The following is a 16,676-nucleotide window of genomic DNA, read 5'->3' on the forward strand; positions in this document are numbered from 1 at the left end:
TAACCTGCACTGAATGTGTCAGCGCCGGCCGGCCGTAAAGCAGAGCACAGCAGACTGATGAATAGTGGATAGCAGAAGGTTGGCTGCCCTAAGGCCTGTGGTGTAGCCATGTTTGTGCATTCTTGAGTATACTGAACAAAAGTATGACAGTAGGTGGTTCAGTGGGAAATAGCACTTAGTGACAAGACCAGTGTAATAGTCACACTCCTCCTGTGCACGTAGTGCAATAAAAAATCATTGGTTTTATGGCAGAAACATAGAGTACTGCAGAAAACATGGTTGTAATTTAGTACACCATAATTCTTATCATATTATGCTATCTCTCACCGACAGTCCAGACAGGGTGTGTAAATAAGAAGTCACTCTATTTTGAAATGTCTATGAACATACGCAGCAGTGTCTACATACAAACAGCTGTAGTAGAGGCTTCCTTCGAGGTAGGGATATGTACAAATACATACATCAAGATAATCTAACAATGTAAACTTCTTATATTTGTATATATCTCACAAGGCCTCCAGTGTATGTACCATGCATAACACCAGTTATGATCCTGTAAGTAAAAGATCTAAAATGCATGAAATTATGCAAAACACCAACAGAGAAAACATGCAACGTCCACACATACAGTATATGTACACCACTAGTGGTAAACTCTACTGTGAGGAATGCATTTGTGAAGTCAACAATGCTTTTGCCTACAGCTAAGTAATAGATATGATAATGCATATTACTGAATGCATGCCATGGTGGTACTCTTATGGTATATGGCAAGTGAAATAAAAAACTGTATGTGAACATAGCCTAAAGGTACAACAAATACTGTATGTAAAGAGCCCTAGGATGTAAATCAGTCACAGATCAAGTACATTGATACTACAACAAGTGTGCAATTATTGGAACGTGTCCCTTAATGTCTGAAACAAAATCTTTATTCTTCATAGAAGGAAGCGAGTCCTTGATGTTATGGTGGAGAATTCATGGAAAGGATGACGCTTTAGGAAATTGCTAAGAAGTGATACAATAGGGAACTGTCTGGATCACACGGGACAATACACTAGAGGGAACATCCTGATAGTGCAACTAAAATGTAACCCCCCAGGGCTGGTTTATAAATGATATATGAAGGAGCAGATGTAAGCCAGAATCATTTTAAAATGAGGAGGAGGACGTACGGTCTAAGGAAATGTTTTGGATTCATACTCAAGGGAATGTTGTACCAAGGGAATAGTTTGGAATTTAAGCATAACAAAATGAGTGATACAAGGAAAGATCAGAGACAATTGGTTGCTTTGCTCTACCAATGTATACAGATAGGTCCATATATATTTGGACAGAGACAACATTTTTCTCATTTTGGTTATAGACATTACCACAATGAATTTTAAACAAAACAATTCAGATGCAGTTGAAGTTCAGACTTTCAGCTTTCATTTGGGGGTATCCACATTAAAATTGGATGATGGGTTTAGGAGTTTCAGCTCCTTAATATGTGCCACCCTGTTTTTAAAGGGACCAAAAGTAATTGGACAGATTCAATAATTTTAAATAAAATGTTCATTTTAAATACTTGGCTGAAAACCCTTCGTTGGGAATGACTGCCTGAAGTCTTGAACTCATGGACATCACCAGACGCTGTGTTTCCTCCTTATTGATGCTCTGCCAGGCCTTGACTGCGGTGGTTTTCAGTTGCTGTTGGTTTGTGGGCCTTTCTGTCTGAAGTTTAGTCTTTAACAAGTAAAATGCATGCTCAATTGGGTTGAGATCAGGTGACTGACTTGGCCATTCAATAATATTCCACTTCTTTGCTTTAATATACTCCTGGGTTGCTTTGGCTTTATGTTTTGGGCCATTGTCCATCTGTAGTATGAAACGATGACCAATCAGTTTGGCTGCATTTGGCTGATCTGAGCACACAGTATGGTTCTGAATACCTCAGAATTCATTCTGCTGCTTCTGTCCTGTGTCATATCATCAATAAACACTAGTGACCCAGTGCCACTGGCAGCCATGCATGCCCAAGCCATCACACTGCCTCCGCTGTGTTTTACATATGATGTGGTATGCTTTGGATCATGAGCTGTACCACGCCTTCAACATACTTTTCTCTTTCCATCATTCTGGTAGAGGTTGATCTTGGTTTCATCTGTCCATAGAATGTTCTTCCAGAACTGTGCTGGCTTTTTTAGATGTTTTATAGCAAAGTCCAGTCTAGCCTTTTTATTTTTGACACTTATGAGTGGCTTGCACCGTGCAGTGAACCCTCTGTATTTACTTTCATGCAGTCTTCTCTTTATGGTAGATTTGGATATTGATACTCCTACCTCCTGGAGAGTGCTGTTCACTTGGTTGGCTGTTGTGAAGAGGTTTCTCTTCACCATGGAGATTATTCTGCGATCATCCACCACTGTTGTCTTCCGTGGGCGCCCAGGTCTTTTTGCATTGATGAGATCACCAGTGCTTTCTTTCTTTCTCAGGATGTACCAAACTGTACATTTTGCCACTCCTAATATTGTAGCAATTTCTCGGATGGGTTTTTTCTGTTTTCAGAGCTTAAGGATGGCTTGTTTCACCTGCATGGAGAGCGCTTTTGACCGCATGTTTACTTCATAGGAAAACCTTCCAAATGCAAGCACCACACCTCAAATCAACTCCAGGCCTTTTATCTGCTTAATTGAGAATGACATAATGAAGGGATTGCCCACACCTGTCCATGAAATAGCCTTGGAGTCAATTGTCCAATTACTTTTGGTCCCTTTAAAAACAGGGTGGCACAGGTTAAGGAGCTGAAACTCCTAAACTCTTCATCCAATTTTAATATGGATACCCTCAAATGAAAGCTAAAAGTCTGAACTTCAACTGCATCTGAATTGTTTTGTTTAAAATTAATTGTGGTAATGTCTACAACCAAAATGAGAAAAATGTTGTCTCTGTCCAAATATATATGGACCTAACTATATATATATATATATATATATATATATATATATATATACATATATATATACAGTATATAGTTTTATTGATGTTTATATCACAAGCTTCGGACTCTCCCCACCCCTAAATAGGATATCTCTGTACATACAGCACAATGCTTTTTTCCCCCAAACTTAAAAGAAAATGAAAAAACTACAAACAGGTTTGTACACACTGCAAAACTGACACATTTTCCAAGGCAAAAATACTTCAGGAAAAAGGCAGTCGTTTTCTTAAAACGTCTTCACTGGCATCTTCTCAGGTGTTTTTGCAGCGGTTCTCATACTTTCAAGTATATAGAGTGAATGTGTTACTTCTAACCACGTCAAGGTTTCAAGTGACATAAAACGCAAGGAGCAAAGTTCAGAGAAAACTATTTTGTAAAATAAGGATTTTTGTAAAATTGGAGCAGGATTAATTTCCACGTGCTCCCCTCTAGTTGTCACCCAACTTTTTCAGAAATATTTTTTGGGTTTCTTTCAAATCCAATATTATTCTGGGACTTTCTTGCAACAGCAAGAGTTGGCATATTGCAATTCACTTTCTAAATGAAAGGGTTCTTCCTGCAGCACCATTAATTCTTAGAATTGATGGAGGTAGCGGTTATGGCATTTTCCTAAAGATATTGTCTCACTTTCTATGATGGGAAAATCTTTTAATAATAGGGAACAGGTCAGTAAGTTCAAGTGTGAAGCATAGGCATGAATTCTGACTCCCTGTGTACCTGCAGTAGATGTAATGGGATACATGAAGAAATGGTTGCTTTATTAATTAATTATTCAGTGTGGTCTAGTTCTTTTAATTTGGTTCTTGTTAAAATATTCCTACATCTAAAGGTACGGATTACCACAGCAATTCCAATTTACCTCATTACTCCTTGTTTACATATGTTGCTTAGTGCCACTGCCAAACCTGAGTGTAGGACATTGATAGAAGACCACCCAGTCTGCATCACCAACATCTGGATGAAAATTGACCCTCTGCAAATGGAGGAGGGTTGTCAGCAAGCACAAGCAACAATCAATAACATTCACTATTCCCAGGCCCTTAACTCTTGTAGACCCGGTCCATTTTTGACCTATAGGATAAAAAAATCGTTTGTATTTTACTTTTTTTTTTGTAGCATAAGTTGTATCTTTCAATGAAATAATTTTGGGATACATAAAACTTGACTATGTTGTATTAACTTTTTATTTGGGTGGGAGAATTGATAAAAATAGCATCTTCAACATTTCAAGAGCAAATATGTGTAGTTTTTTGTTGCTTAATTATAACAAATTTTACGAAAAAAAAAATATTTTACTTTTATCTTGTCATTCTGTTTCATTAACTTTGTTATTTTTCTCTCCATGTGATTAAAGGCATATTTTTTTGAAAGATGAGTTATATTTTAAATACACTGCTCGAACAAATTAAGGGAACACTTATACAACACAATGTAACTCCCAAGTCAAACACACTTCTGTGAAATCAACCTGTCCAGTTATGAAGCAACACAGATTGTGAATCAATATCTCCTGCCCTTGTGCAAATGGAACAGACAACAGGTAGAAATTATAGGCAATTAGCAAGACAACACATATAAAGGAGTGGTTCTGCAAGGGATGACCACAGTCCATTCCTCTGTTCTCTATCTTTTTGGCTGTTGTTTTGGTCACTTTTGCATTTTGTCATTGCTCTCACCCTTAGAGGTATTGTTCAGTAGCATGAGGCTGTGTCTATAATATACAGAAGTTGCTCAGGTGGTACAGCTCCTCAAGGATGGCACATCATTGCAAGCTGTGGCAAGAAGGGTAGCTGTGTCTGTCAGCACATTGTCCAGTGCATGGAGCAGATACCAGGAGTCAGGCCAGTACACCAGGAGATGGGGAGGAGACTGTAGAAGGGAAACAACCCAGCAGCAGGACTGCTAATTCCTCTTTAGTGCAAGGAGGAATAGGAGGAGTAGTATCAGAGCTAGTGTTGAGCATTCCGATACTGCAAATATTGGGTATCGGCCGATATTCGCTGTATCGGAATTCCGATACCGAGTTCCGATATTTTTGCGTTATCGGAAATCGGAATCGGGATCCATATTCATGTAAAAAATAAAGAATAAAAATAAAAAATATGGATATACTCACCCACCGACGGCCACTGGCTCTCAGCGGTGCAACCGGCAGCCTCCGTTCCTAAGAATGCAGTGAGTGTAGGACCTGCGATGATGTCGCGGTCTTGTGATTGGTCGCGTGACCGCTCATGTGACCGCTCACGTGACCGTGACGTCATCGAAGGTCCTTCACTCTGCATTCTTAGGAACGGAGGCAGACGCTTGCAGCGGTGACAGCCAGGGGCCGTCCGAGGGTGAGTATATCCATATTTTTTATTTTTATTCTTTATTTTTTACATGAATATGGATCCCAGGGCCTGAAGGAGAGTTTCCTCTCCTTCACACCCTGGGAACCATCCAGGATCGCTCCCTATTACGTTCCGATATTTGTGTCCCATTGACTTGTATTGGTGTCGGGTATCGGTATCGGCGATATTCGGGTTTTTTTTGGATATCGACCGATCCAATCCGATACCGATACTTTCAAATATCGGAAGGTATCGCTCAACACTAGTCAGAGCCCTTCAAAATGACCTTCAGCAGGCCACTAACAACCATGTGTCTTCTCAAAATGTCAGAAACAGACTCCATGAGGGTGATATCAGGGCCCGACATAAGCAATTGGTGTTTTACTTATAGAGAAAGCAGAAAAATACAGCTAACAGATGAAATCCAAAAAATTGCATTTTATTATCCAAGGGTACATGAAGCAAAGATTAAAATTGTGCGTTCACAAAAAAAGAGAATACAGACATCTTTTGACCCATTTTGAGCAACATGCGCTCTTTGTCTCTTTGTCTCCTCCTCAGGTCTGGGAGGAAACATCTGCGGCCTCATCAGGAGCATGCCCAGGCATTGTAGGGAGGTCACACACTACTGAGCATCATTTCCTTGTCTTGAGGCATTTCCACTGAAGTTGGATCAGCCTGTAATTTGATTTTCTACTCTGATTTTGAGTATCATTCCAAATCCAGACATTCATGGGATATTCATTTTGATTTACGTTGATCATTTTTATTTTACTGTTCTCAATGCATTCCACTATGTAATGATTAAAGATTTGCAACTGAATATTTCATTCAGTGATATCCAGGATGTGGTATTTTAGTGTTCTCTTTATATATCGAGCAGTATAGAACCATTTTAATGGCCATATAAATTGTTTAAGGAAATCTGTCAGCAGGTTTTTACTGTTTAATCTGAGAGCAGCATAATATAGGGGCTGAGCGCCTGATTACAGGGATGTGTCACTTATTAGGCAGTGTGCTGTAATTTCAATGCAATCAGTATTTTACCAGCAGGAGATTTGCACTACAGGACTACATCCCACGTGCCAGGCCGTCAGGCTGTCAGTCGTTAATTAGAAAAGATAGAGTTTTTTTATTTTTATTCGACTTCAGAATGCGAGTTATCACTTCTATAGTGCTTTGGTATACACAGTTTAGTAAATCATTATAGCCTGTCAGTGTAAATTGACAGGTAGTCTATTAGTAGACTGGTTTGCTGGTGGTGGCTGAAATGGCAGCCATTGAGCCACCAAAATTGTGTTGCTGGAGTGGCAGTTTGGTAATAGAGATAGCCCGCTCGCTCTTTTCATTTTCTTACATAGATGCTGCCATCACTATGGAGTTATATGGCCAGGATCATGGTTATCTCTGATCCCGGCCAGTGTAACAGGATGTAGGCTGAATATTACAACAGCAGCCACTGGTGATGGTGCAAACGCAGCTCTTTTGTGCCTGTACCTTTACTGCAGCATAGCCGTATATTGGGATGCAGGAACTTAAAATTGCATATTTATATTTATCTGATCAGCTTTCTAGATAAAGTGAATCAAATAAATTAATACAGAATACGAAAACTTCAGAGAAAGAAATTTGTGACTTTTCATTTTGTGCTGTTTTAAATTTCATACACTATACAGTAATACCACATGTTCATTCTTAAAATGTTTCATTTTGAAATAAGTTTTGTACTGGGCACAGTGATTTTGTTAATTAGAAATGTGTTAGTTGAAACGTAAAACTCATTTTCTGCATAGTTTTGACTGCGTAATTACTAATATAATCCTCAGCAAACTAAAAGTGTCCCTTAAAAGTGTTCTCTGCTGTTGCTTTGGTTTCTGCAGTAGTCTCCTCACTTTAACAGCTCACATCAATGCTGCAGTCAATCGCCGAGCTCAGCTGCTCATTCTGCCTACTTTGGCAGAGCTGCTGAGCTCAGTGAATGGCTGCAGTGGTGATATGAGTTGCCAAAAACACAGAGACCGAGGCAGTGGAGGATATCTGATACTGTGGCATGGGATGGTGAGTACTACCATTATTTTACATTACGGGAATCATTTGGGGCTCCACTTTTCAAAAAGGGAAAAAATCTCTTTGGGTCTCAATATAGCAAACGTGCCCCTTTAGCGCCTCTTTCACAGACATAGTCCTCCCTTAATCATCTGTGCAGAATAGCCAAGGTCACACGAGGGGTAACACAAGGGGCTTTTGTTTACATAAAAAAAATATTGTTTGGGGTCAACACATTTGATATATGGTATATTATCAAAGACAATGAAAATCATCAAAAGAGATGCAGAAAATTCTGCCCAATTGTTAATCCAAGGTCTTTCATATTGGGAGTTTTCGTCTCCTAATTTTAATTATAATTGAGGGATCGTATAAGACTTTAAGAAATAGTTATTTCACTGATTGGGGGAAAGGTTATGGCTGGAGGTGGAGTTGCTGAATGCATTTTCTAGTCAGTGAGCAACTGAGCAAAGATGGCTTTTATCTGCTGTTGTAACAAACATGCCATTATCTACACAATTTTCATGCATTTTTATGCAATTTTTTAATAGCGTTTGCTAATGAATATAGGTCTATTTTTGTAGACAGTTGCCCTATTCTGCCCTCAATTATGGCAGATTTGTTCACATTTCACAGTTCTAAGGCAAGTTAATGTTGTCGAAAAGATTGTATTATCTGTAAGGAAATGCAGGAGAAAGTTCTCTTTGATTTTGCACATTCTTGTCAACAGTCTTTTGTACCAAGCTTCAGCTCTGGAAATGTAAAAATATAATATTTTCTATATCAAAATCCACTGTTTTGCTGTGTTTAGAACACAATGTGCACAATATCATTTAAATTTAGCCTTTTATGAGGAATAGATATTCATCTTCCTGTGCAATGTAAATTTGACATTTGCAAACAATTTACTTGTTTTTTTTTATTTCCAGGATCAGGGTAATGTAATTTGTGAAGAATCTCCAAACACCTTCATGTGTTGATCACAAAGACTAGCTGTTTGTTTTTTGTATTATGGCTTACCATTGCCAATTTATAGATACCCTAAAGTAATAGGACCCGTACACACTACACCTACTAGAGCTTTTATGACATCCCACTCTAAATCCAAAGGCATCAATATGGAATCAGTTGCCTATTTCTGCAAAAAAAAAAAACAGCTTCCACTCTGCAAAGGATTTCTACAGATTTTGGGATATGTCTCTGGCTGAGTTCCCCATTTATATAATAAAACATTTGTGCTGTCAGATACTGATGTTGGATGACAAGGACTGGTTTGCCATTTTCATTGTAGTTCACCCCAAAGATGCCGGATGGAGTTGAGGTCAGGGCTACTCTAGTTGATCTACTCCAAACTCACCCATCCATGCTCTTATGGACAGTGCACTGGGGCACAGTCATGCTGAATCAGAAAAAGACTTCCTCAAACTGTAATCAGGTAAAAAAAATCCAGCATCCATAAAATCCATAAAAACTTTCACTTTATTAGATCCATATAAACATGCAATGATTAAAGATCTGCAGGTCTGAAACGCATTTACCAATCTGTTATCCCCCAATGGGGTTGTGACATTTTTCAATATTCAGTTTTTATATGGATCTAATAAAGTGAAATTTTTTATGGATTTTATGGATGCTGGATATTTACTTTACCTGACTGCAATTCTCCTGTGGCACTACTGGTCTCCGAGTGGGTGAGCTGACTCTTTTTTCATTTTTTCCTCAAATTGTTACCACGTGGTTGGGAGCCTGAAAATGTTCACAATGTATGCTGAAACATTGAGATTTTCCTTTCCTAGAATTAGAGTATTTTTACTACCCCATTGTATTATCCCTTATCCACCAATCTTTGCAGTGGACACAATGCAGTCAGGTAGGTAATGTTCTCTTCGTATTCACCAAACCCAGACTAATCCATCATCAGATGACTGCTCCTGAGTCGATTGGTGGTGTTCGTTTTTCCTCTCTGTCTGAGGCTTGGCATTGTGCTTGGTGATATAAGGCGTGCATACAGCTGCTCATCCATGGAAACCAATGCCATGCAGCTCCCACCACAGTTCTTTGTGCTGATATAAATGCTAGAAAAGTTTGCCAGTTTTTGAGTCAACAGTGTTGACTCTACGAGGTTTGCTACTTCTTTTAGGAACACATGTTCCTAAACATTTCCATTTTTAACTAACTCTAGGAGCTGATCATGGGATAATTAGGAGGGAAGAAATTTAGCAAACTGACTTTTTGCAATCATGACATACTATAACATTCAAATTCTGACAGTGAGCCCTGTTAAACTAGCCATCCTTTAACAAATGTTTGTAGAGGCCGACTAAAGGTCTAAGGGCTAGATTTTATACACCTGTGGAAATAGGAAGGAATGAAAAGCTTGAATTCAGTGTTGATGTGTGTCCCAATACTTCAGTCTGTATAATGTAAAGAAATATGATGTGAGCAAATACTTTTTGGACTATATCTTTTTTGGATTGAGTGAAACTTGCTAGTTGCTGACATCAGAGTCTTCATGGTGTCTCCACAAGGTTACAATGCTATGTGAGAAGGACAGCCAACCATTGCTTTTTCAGATAATTCACTACTGTCATTTTACAGGACATTAAAGGGGTTTTCAAATTTACACTATTATTTATTAAATTCTGGTCATTATGAGTTAATAAAGTGGGAATCTGCCCATTTAGATTCTTCTTTCATAGGCCAGAACAAAAGGCGAGTTACACAAAGTATCTTTTCTCCCTTAAGAATACAGCAGGTCTATACATTAAACAGCTGAATCATTTGTTTCACTAGATCGCTTGCATTGCTTCTTCTCAGAAAAAATTAACACTTGTCAATGATATATTCATCATCTGATTCACGGAACCTTCCATGATCAATGTAACATCTTTCTGAGAAAAATGCCTTGTCTAAGCTAATAAGTTTACAATCTTATATAGTCCTTAGAAAGTGTTGGTTCTCCTTGTGGAGATTCTGCTAATGTGAAGATCCTTATTGCCAATGCTCCCTGGGAAAAAAAGTATGCAAATTAGCCCTCCTCCAGAAGAACGAAAACTGTGTCTTTACTGCCACCATTTGGAGGAGAGTTAATTTGCATCCATCTTACATACTGTATTGATGACATTTTGTTCTCTTTATTCTCAAGATTGGTGGGGATACAAAGATTAAAGATCAATAAAGATTGGGAATGCATCACTTTATAGGTTGGGAAAACCCTTTAAAGGGAATATTTAATCAATATAATGTACTGATTTAAGATAGATATATGTGCGATAACAGTTTTTGCAAACACGGAAGAAAAAAAATACAGATAAGCTATTAAATGTAAGAATATTTTTATTTGAAGGTAAAAATGTGTTGTTTCAATTACTAAGCAAGTACTATGTGAGAATGTAAAAAATCTTATTGTCACTGATTAAAGGTTATTCTACAGTATATGTTATTACATAAATAAATTGGAAAGTGCTCATATAAATTAGTGCTTTGTACATTAATAAAATTTGGCATCATTGTTCATTGTCAAAGGCCCTGGACGCCGCTGCTGTCTAGAATTGGCGCAGAGCATGCCCATGACTTACAAATTCTTTGGTAGTGGGCTGGTAAGGACTGCACTGAGGTTGCCTGGTATTGACCGATGGCGAATTTGTAGTTATTGATCACAGCCATCTACAGACACGCTGTGCTTCCAATAATCCAGAGACAAAGCTGCTACGTGTTGCAGATTGAATAGAGATGAGGGAATATATTGAAGTGGAATTGAATTCTACTGGAATATTGCAAAAATTGGCATTTGTCAAGATGCAGAGTTTTTGTAATTTGTTTCCGTGCCCATTTAGCAAAATGGTTATCATTTGGCAGCCATTTTGCTGACCATAATGGGCCATCAAAATCTTAAAAAATAAAAAAAATACTTATACTCACCTTATCATTCACCTCTTCAGCCACTCTGCTCTTCACCATTACCTGTCCGATCCTTGTACATCTTCTTATAACCACTGCCTCAACTCTCTTCTATAATGCTCAGGAGTCTACTCAGAGCCCAGAGCATAGTAAGGGACACTCAATTTGAAAAACTTTGCTGTGAATTACGTTTCCTTGAAAAATCCATGGAAATTGGCATATTTGAATTTTGTCCGAATTTTGTCAGATTTTGTCAGTTTCTAGCATCAAGGCACATACAATTCTGGCCAACAGGACACTCATGATCGATCCTGGCCTAAGCTACTGATTGAGCGCTGCCCTACAGCGTGAGACTGGGGAGTGGCATGCGCCTGAAGAAGAAAGATGAAACAAGCCTGAGAGACTGAAGTGGGCAGTTGAAATTGAGAACAGTCATTCATTCCTAATGCTGCAAATATTGTATACATGAATACAAAAGAACTTGGAGTGGGAGTTCAAATATTTGGTACAAACATGTATTTCTTTATTAAATATAAAGGCAAGGGATGGGTAGAAGGACGTGGGTCTCTCAAATAACAGCTAATAGAGAGGTGGGAAGAGCAGTCATGGAGGATATGTAATAATTATTTCAAAAGTGCCAGTGCTTTTTGTAAATATGGAATGTTAGTATAAGTGCAATAGTGCATACAAGAATAGCCACGTTCTGCCAACAACATGGGGGCCTATGGAGTGCTCTGAATTTGCAAACCACACCTTATACTGCATATATACACATATTATGATTTGCTTTTACCCATAATTCCCCAAGAGAGACACCACGAGGACATCCCCAATGCGCGTTTCGCGTTGGCTTCTTCAAGGGGCCATGTTTCAAAGTGTGTTCCAGGTCTTAAGTAGACCCTAAAGTGATCCCGATGTCATGGCACATGTGTCCCATCAGTTGTGCTGGAAGTTGCATCACGTCTGGCTGCTCTTGACGGTGTGGGTCACAGGCAACTCCCCGATGATGTCAATGACCTGCAAGCGTCATTCTCAGGCACCACCTCCAATGCTGTGGTAGTCAAGGGGTGGGAAACATGCACACAGATTACTTCCTGCCTGAAGTGAGAAAGGGCGCATGCACTGCTACAAGCTCCATATTAGGTATGGGCACAGTAAAGGGCAAATATATATTTTTAGCTCTAAACACCGGAGGGAGGACTGGATGAAGGGATTGTGTCATAACCCCCATAATGGGGAATGAACCGTATAGATCTATGGTCACTAAATAATGCCATATAAAAGGAAGAGGTGGCATAAATAGTGAAAACCCTAACATATTTTATAAAGTGACAATACATATAGACATATAATTCAATTGTGAAGATGATCCAGACATAAGTGCCATACATCGTGAATAACAACCATATGGATAAATGGAAAATATTAATGCATAATTATGTTCACCATACAAACATTGTATATAGGCATTACTGAACTTAGCATATATTTCATCATCCAATAGCAGATTTTATACATACCGCATTTTTCGGACTATAAGACGTACTTTTTTCCCAAAAAATGTTGGAGGAAAATGGGGGGTGCATCTTATAGTGCGAAAGTAGGCTTACCAGGGGTTGCGGCAGAGGTGTGGCGATACTGCGGCATTGGGCGGTGCAGAGTGCACCTGAGCAGGGTCCCTTCAGGATGCCGGTGACGAAAATGTGATGGCACCGCGGCCCGGTGTCCACGGTGAGCAGAGTGCATCACCGGTTTCCCTGCAGCCATCTTCCTGAAGCCGTTGGCTGCCGGAGACTTCAGTAAAATGGCCACCGGATGCTGCACATATGCTGATTGAAATCTTAGCGGCACTCGGATTCAGGAAAATGGCCGCCGAGATCTCAATCTGCACATGCGTGGCCTCTGGCGGCCATTTTCCTGAAGCCTTCAGTGGCCCATGGATTCAGGAAGATGGCTGCAGGGAAACCGGTGATGCACTCGGCTCTTCTCACCGCGGACACTGGGCCGTGGTGTCACCACATTTCTGCCGCCAGAATCCAAAAGAAGGGACCCTGCTCCATGATCTGCAGCATCGGACCCTGGGACTGCAGCATTGCCCCACTTCTACCACCACCTACATCCTGAAGATGGGACCCTGTTCCAGCTCTGCCTCACCACCGACACCGGACCCACAGCATTGCACCCCGGGATTGTAGCATTGCCCTACTTCTGCTGCCGGCTTCCTGAGAAAGAGACCCTTCTGTGACCCCGCTGTACCACCTCCGTCTCTCAGGAAAGATACCTTAAATTTGGACAATAAGATGGACCCCCATCTTATAAAAATCTTTTTTCTGCTATTTTCCACCCCAAAATTTGAGGTGCGTCTTATGGTCTGATGCGTCTTATAGTCCAAAAAATATGGTACTTTCCTGTTAACCAAAAAAATGAGCTGGACTATAAACAGGTATAAGTGCAAAGTGTAAGAGTTCGCTCACACTGTGGCCATTTCATAGACAAAACCCAAGAAAAAAAACCAAAATGAGCATATACCCTACAACCCTACAGCAAGTACGGTAAATTAGTAAAGGGTAATAGTACATGTAAATAATATGGGGTAATTAGTTAACGCTATTTTGATTAAAAAAAGTATAAAAGTCATCCCTCCTCAGCAAGGTATACTATCGGAACGGTCCTGTTCCGTCTCTAGTATTAAAGCTTCACCATGTGCCAACCTCATACTTTCTGTTACTAGAATACAACTCAATTGCAGCGCTTGTCATAGAATTAAACAGATTAAGTGGCATTTAAAATAGTTGTAAGAAAAGCACCCAGTAAAGATTCTATGGTCAAAAAATTATTACATTTCATGTTTAATACAGTGTTTCTTTACTTAACTCATGAAATGGTTTGAAAGATTTATGCTGGAAAAACAATATCTATTGATGCATTTTTAATAATAAAATTGAATTACTATTCTGTTAAGGCATTCAAATATCACATACCTTCCCAGTTATTTCTGTATTTGCTGGCTAAAAATAGGGCTTATAATTCCAAAATAATAGATAATATTTGAATGTCAATATTGCAAAATAGTCTTAGCAGGTTGAGTTTCCAATAATAGACCTTACTGATGTTTCTTCTGGAACATGATGAAAATATGTGGTTCCTAAACAAATATTTTAGTTTGATTTGATCATATTTAGATAAACTGGATACGAAAATATACAAATTGGAACCAATTATAGGTTAAGTTGTGTGGTTGAGTGTGTAGGGACCTCAAAAAGCAGGAGTAGAAAGAAAGCTAAAATTAGAGATGTATGTTTAAATTCTGCATCATACTTGTGGAGTATTTTTTTTATCTATACTGAATTTTTTTCCAATGAGGTCAGTAAACTGAAACTGCCACTTGCCAACGAAAGTTTGATGAAAAAAAAATTACACCTTTGCCTCTCTTGAAAAATCTTGTCCATGTAAACAACATTTAAATCATAGTATCATAGTATCATAGTTAGTAAGGCCGAAAAAAGACACTTGTCCATCCAGTTCAGCCTATATTCCATCATAATAAATCCCCAGATCTACGTCCTTCTACATAACCTAATAATTGTATGATACAATATTGTTCTGCTCCAGGAAGACATCCAGGCCTCTCTTGAGCCCCTCGACTGAGTTCGTCATCACCACCTCCTCAGGCAAGGAATTCCAGATTCTCACTGCCCTAACAGTAAAGAATCCCCTTCTATGTTGGTGGAAAAACCTTCTCTCCTCCAGACGCAAAGAATGCCCCCTTGTGACCGTCACCTTCCTTGGTATAAACAGATCCTCAGCGAGATATTTAAATGATTGTTTCCTTTCAGTATTTCAGAAACATATTTTATTCTTGCTGCAGTGCTAAAGTTTCTAGTAATACATATACTGTACATATATTATATGCATATATAATAATAATAAATAACAATAATAATATATTAACTCTATAGATATCTATCTATCTATATATATCTATATCTATATATATATATATATATATATATATATATATATATATATATACAGTATATATATTAGCTATTGAACCCATTCTACGCCCAGGTGGTGAGTCTCTCTCTCTTACCCTCTCTCTCTCTTCCACCACTCTCTCTTCTCCCCTCTCTCTCTTCCATCCCTCTCTCTCCCCCTCTTTCTCAATTCCCTCCTCTCTTTCCCTCCCTCTTTCTCTTCTCCCTCTCTGTCTCTCGCCCCTTCTCTTTCTTTCCCCCACCCTTTATTCCTCCCTCTTTCTATCTACCCCCTCTCTCTCTTCAACCACTCTCTCACTTCCACCCCCTCTCTCCCCCCTCTCTGTCTCTCTACCCCTCTCTTTCTCGCTCTCTCTCCCACCTTTACTCTCTCTTCCACCCCCTCTCTTCCAGCCCTCTTCTTTTCCCCCCTCTGTTTCTCTTTCCCCCTCTCTCTCTTTTTCCCCTCTCTGTCTCTTTCACGCCATCTCTCTACCCCTTCTCTCTATCTTCCCCCTCTCTGTCTCTCACCCCCTCTCTTTCTCTCCCACCCTCTCTCTCTTCCACCACCCCCTCTCTTGCCCCCTCTCTCTATTCCCCCTCTCTCCTCCACCTCTTTTTCTCTCTTCCCCCCTCTCTCTTCCCCCTCTCTGTCTCTCTCCCCCCTCTCTCCTCCACCCTCTCTCTTCCACCACCATTTCTCTTCCCCCCACTCTCTCTCTCCCTCCCCTTTCTTTCTCTCTTCCCCCGCTCTCTTCCCTCCTCTCCCTCTCTCCTCCCCCTCACCAGTGAAGCTGCTGTTGCTCCAACTGACATCCTAGTATACGCCACCAGGAAGAAGCTAAGGGTGAAACGCGCTTCGGGGTGAGGGGGAACCTTCAGACCACCCTCCGTTACTATGTTCATCTCCTCACCTTTATCACATCTCCTGAGCTTAGGTAATATGTTTTTTGTTTACTTATGACATTGCATCTGGTGTATGTTATCTTGCAGGGTTTATAGTTTGTTAGGTATCTTTATTTAAAGATGCTAGAGGCACTTAGTCACTTTAGTAACACTTTCTAACCTGTTCTCCTGATCACCGTTCCATATGAGCAATGCTTACCATTTGTTTGTATGATGCCACTACAGTTTCTGCACTAGATTCCTTATTTATTATTTATTTGACTTGCAACTAGCTTGATTAACTTGGTATTATTCTTGGTTGGGTAGGTGTTTAGGTTCCCCTTCCCCCTACTGGGTATTTTTTGTGCATTAATGATCAATGTCTTTTTATCAGTTTATGACATTTACTAGTAAATATTATATTTTAATTTTAAATTTGGTTCTCTTCCTACAGCTTGCTGTTTAATTACTGTTAGGCTTTGTGTTGTTCTTATGTACGATTTCATACTGTCAATTGCTTTGCTGTCCTGAAGACAAGACATGTTTGACGGCTTT

General features: G+C 39.5%; 1 long non-coding RNA gene across 10 annotated transcripts in view; it reads left to right on the top strand.

The window, feature by feature from the left end:
- The window catches only part of LOC143782488 (uncharacterized), a 435,273-nt gene that overhangs the window by 308,492 nt on the left and 110,105 nt on the right, over nt 1-16,676 (top strand). Inside the window, exon 1 of one of the 10 annotated variants that reach the window (XR_013216969.1) lies at nt 16,038-16,174. The exons of the other annotated variants lie outside the window; for them this stretch is intronic. This is a non-coding gene — a long non-coding RNA (uncharacterized LOC143782488). Of the gene's footprint in view, nt 1-16,037; nt 16,175-16,676 lie in introns of those variants that run through there. 10 annotated transcript variants of the gene reach the window in all.

The sequence above is a fragment of the Ranitomeya variabilis genome, chromosome 6 (assembly GCF_051348905.1).
Source record: "Ranitomeya variabilis isolate aRanVar5 chromosome 6, aRanVar5.hap1, whole genome shotgun sequence".
Lineage (NCBI taxonomy): Eukaryota > Metazoa > Chordata > Amphibia > Anura > Dendrobatidae > Ranitomeya > Ranitomeya variabilis.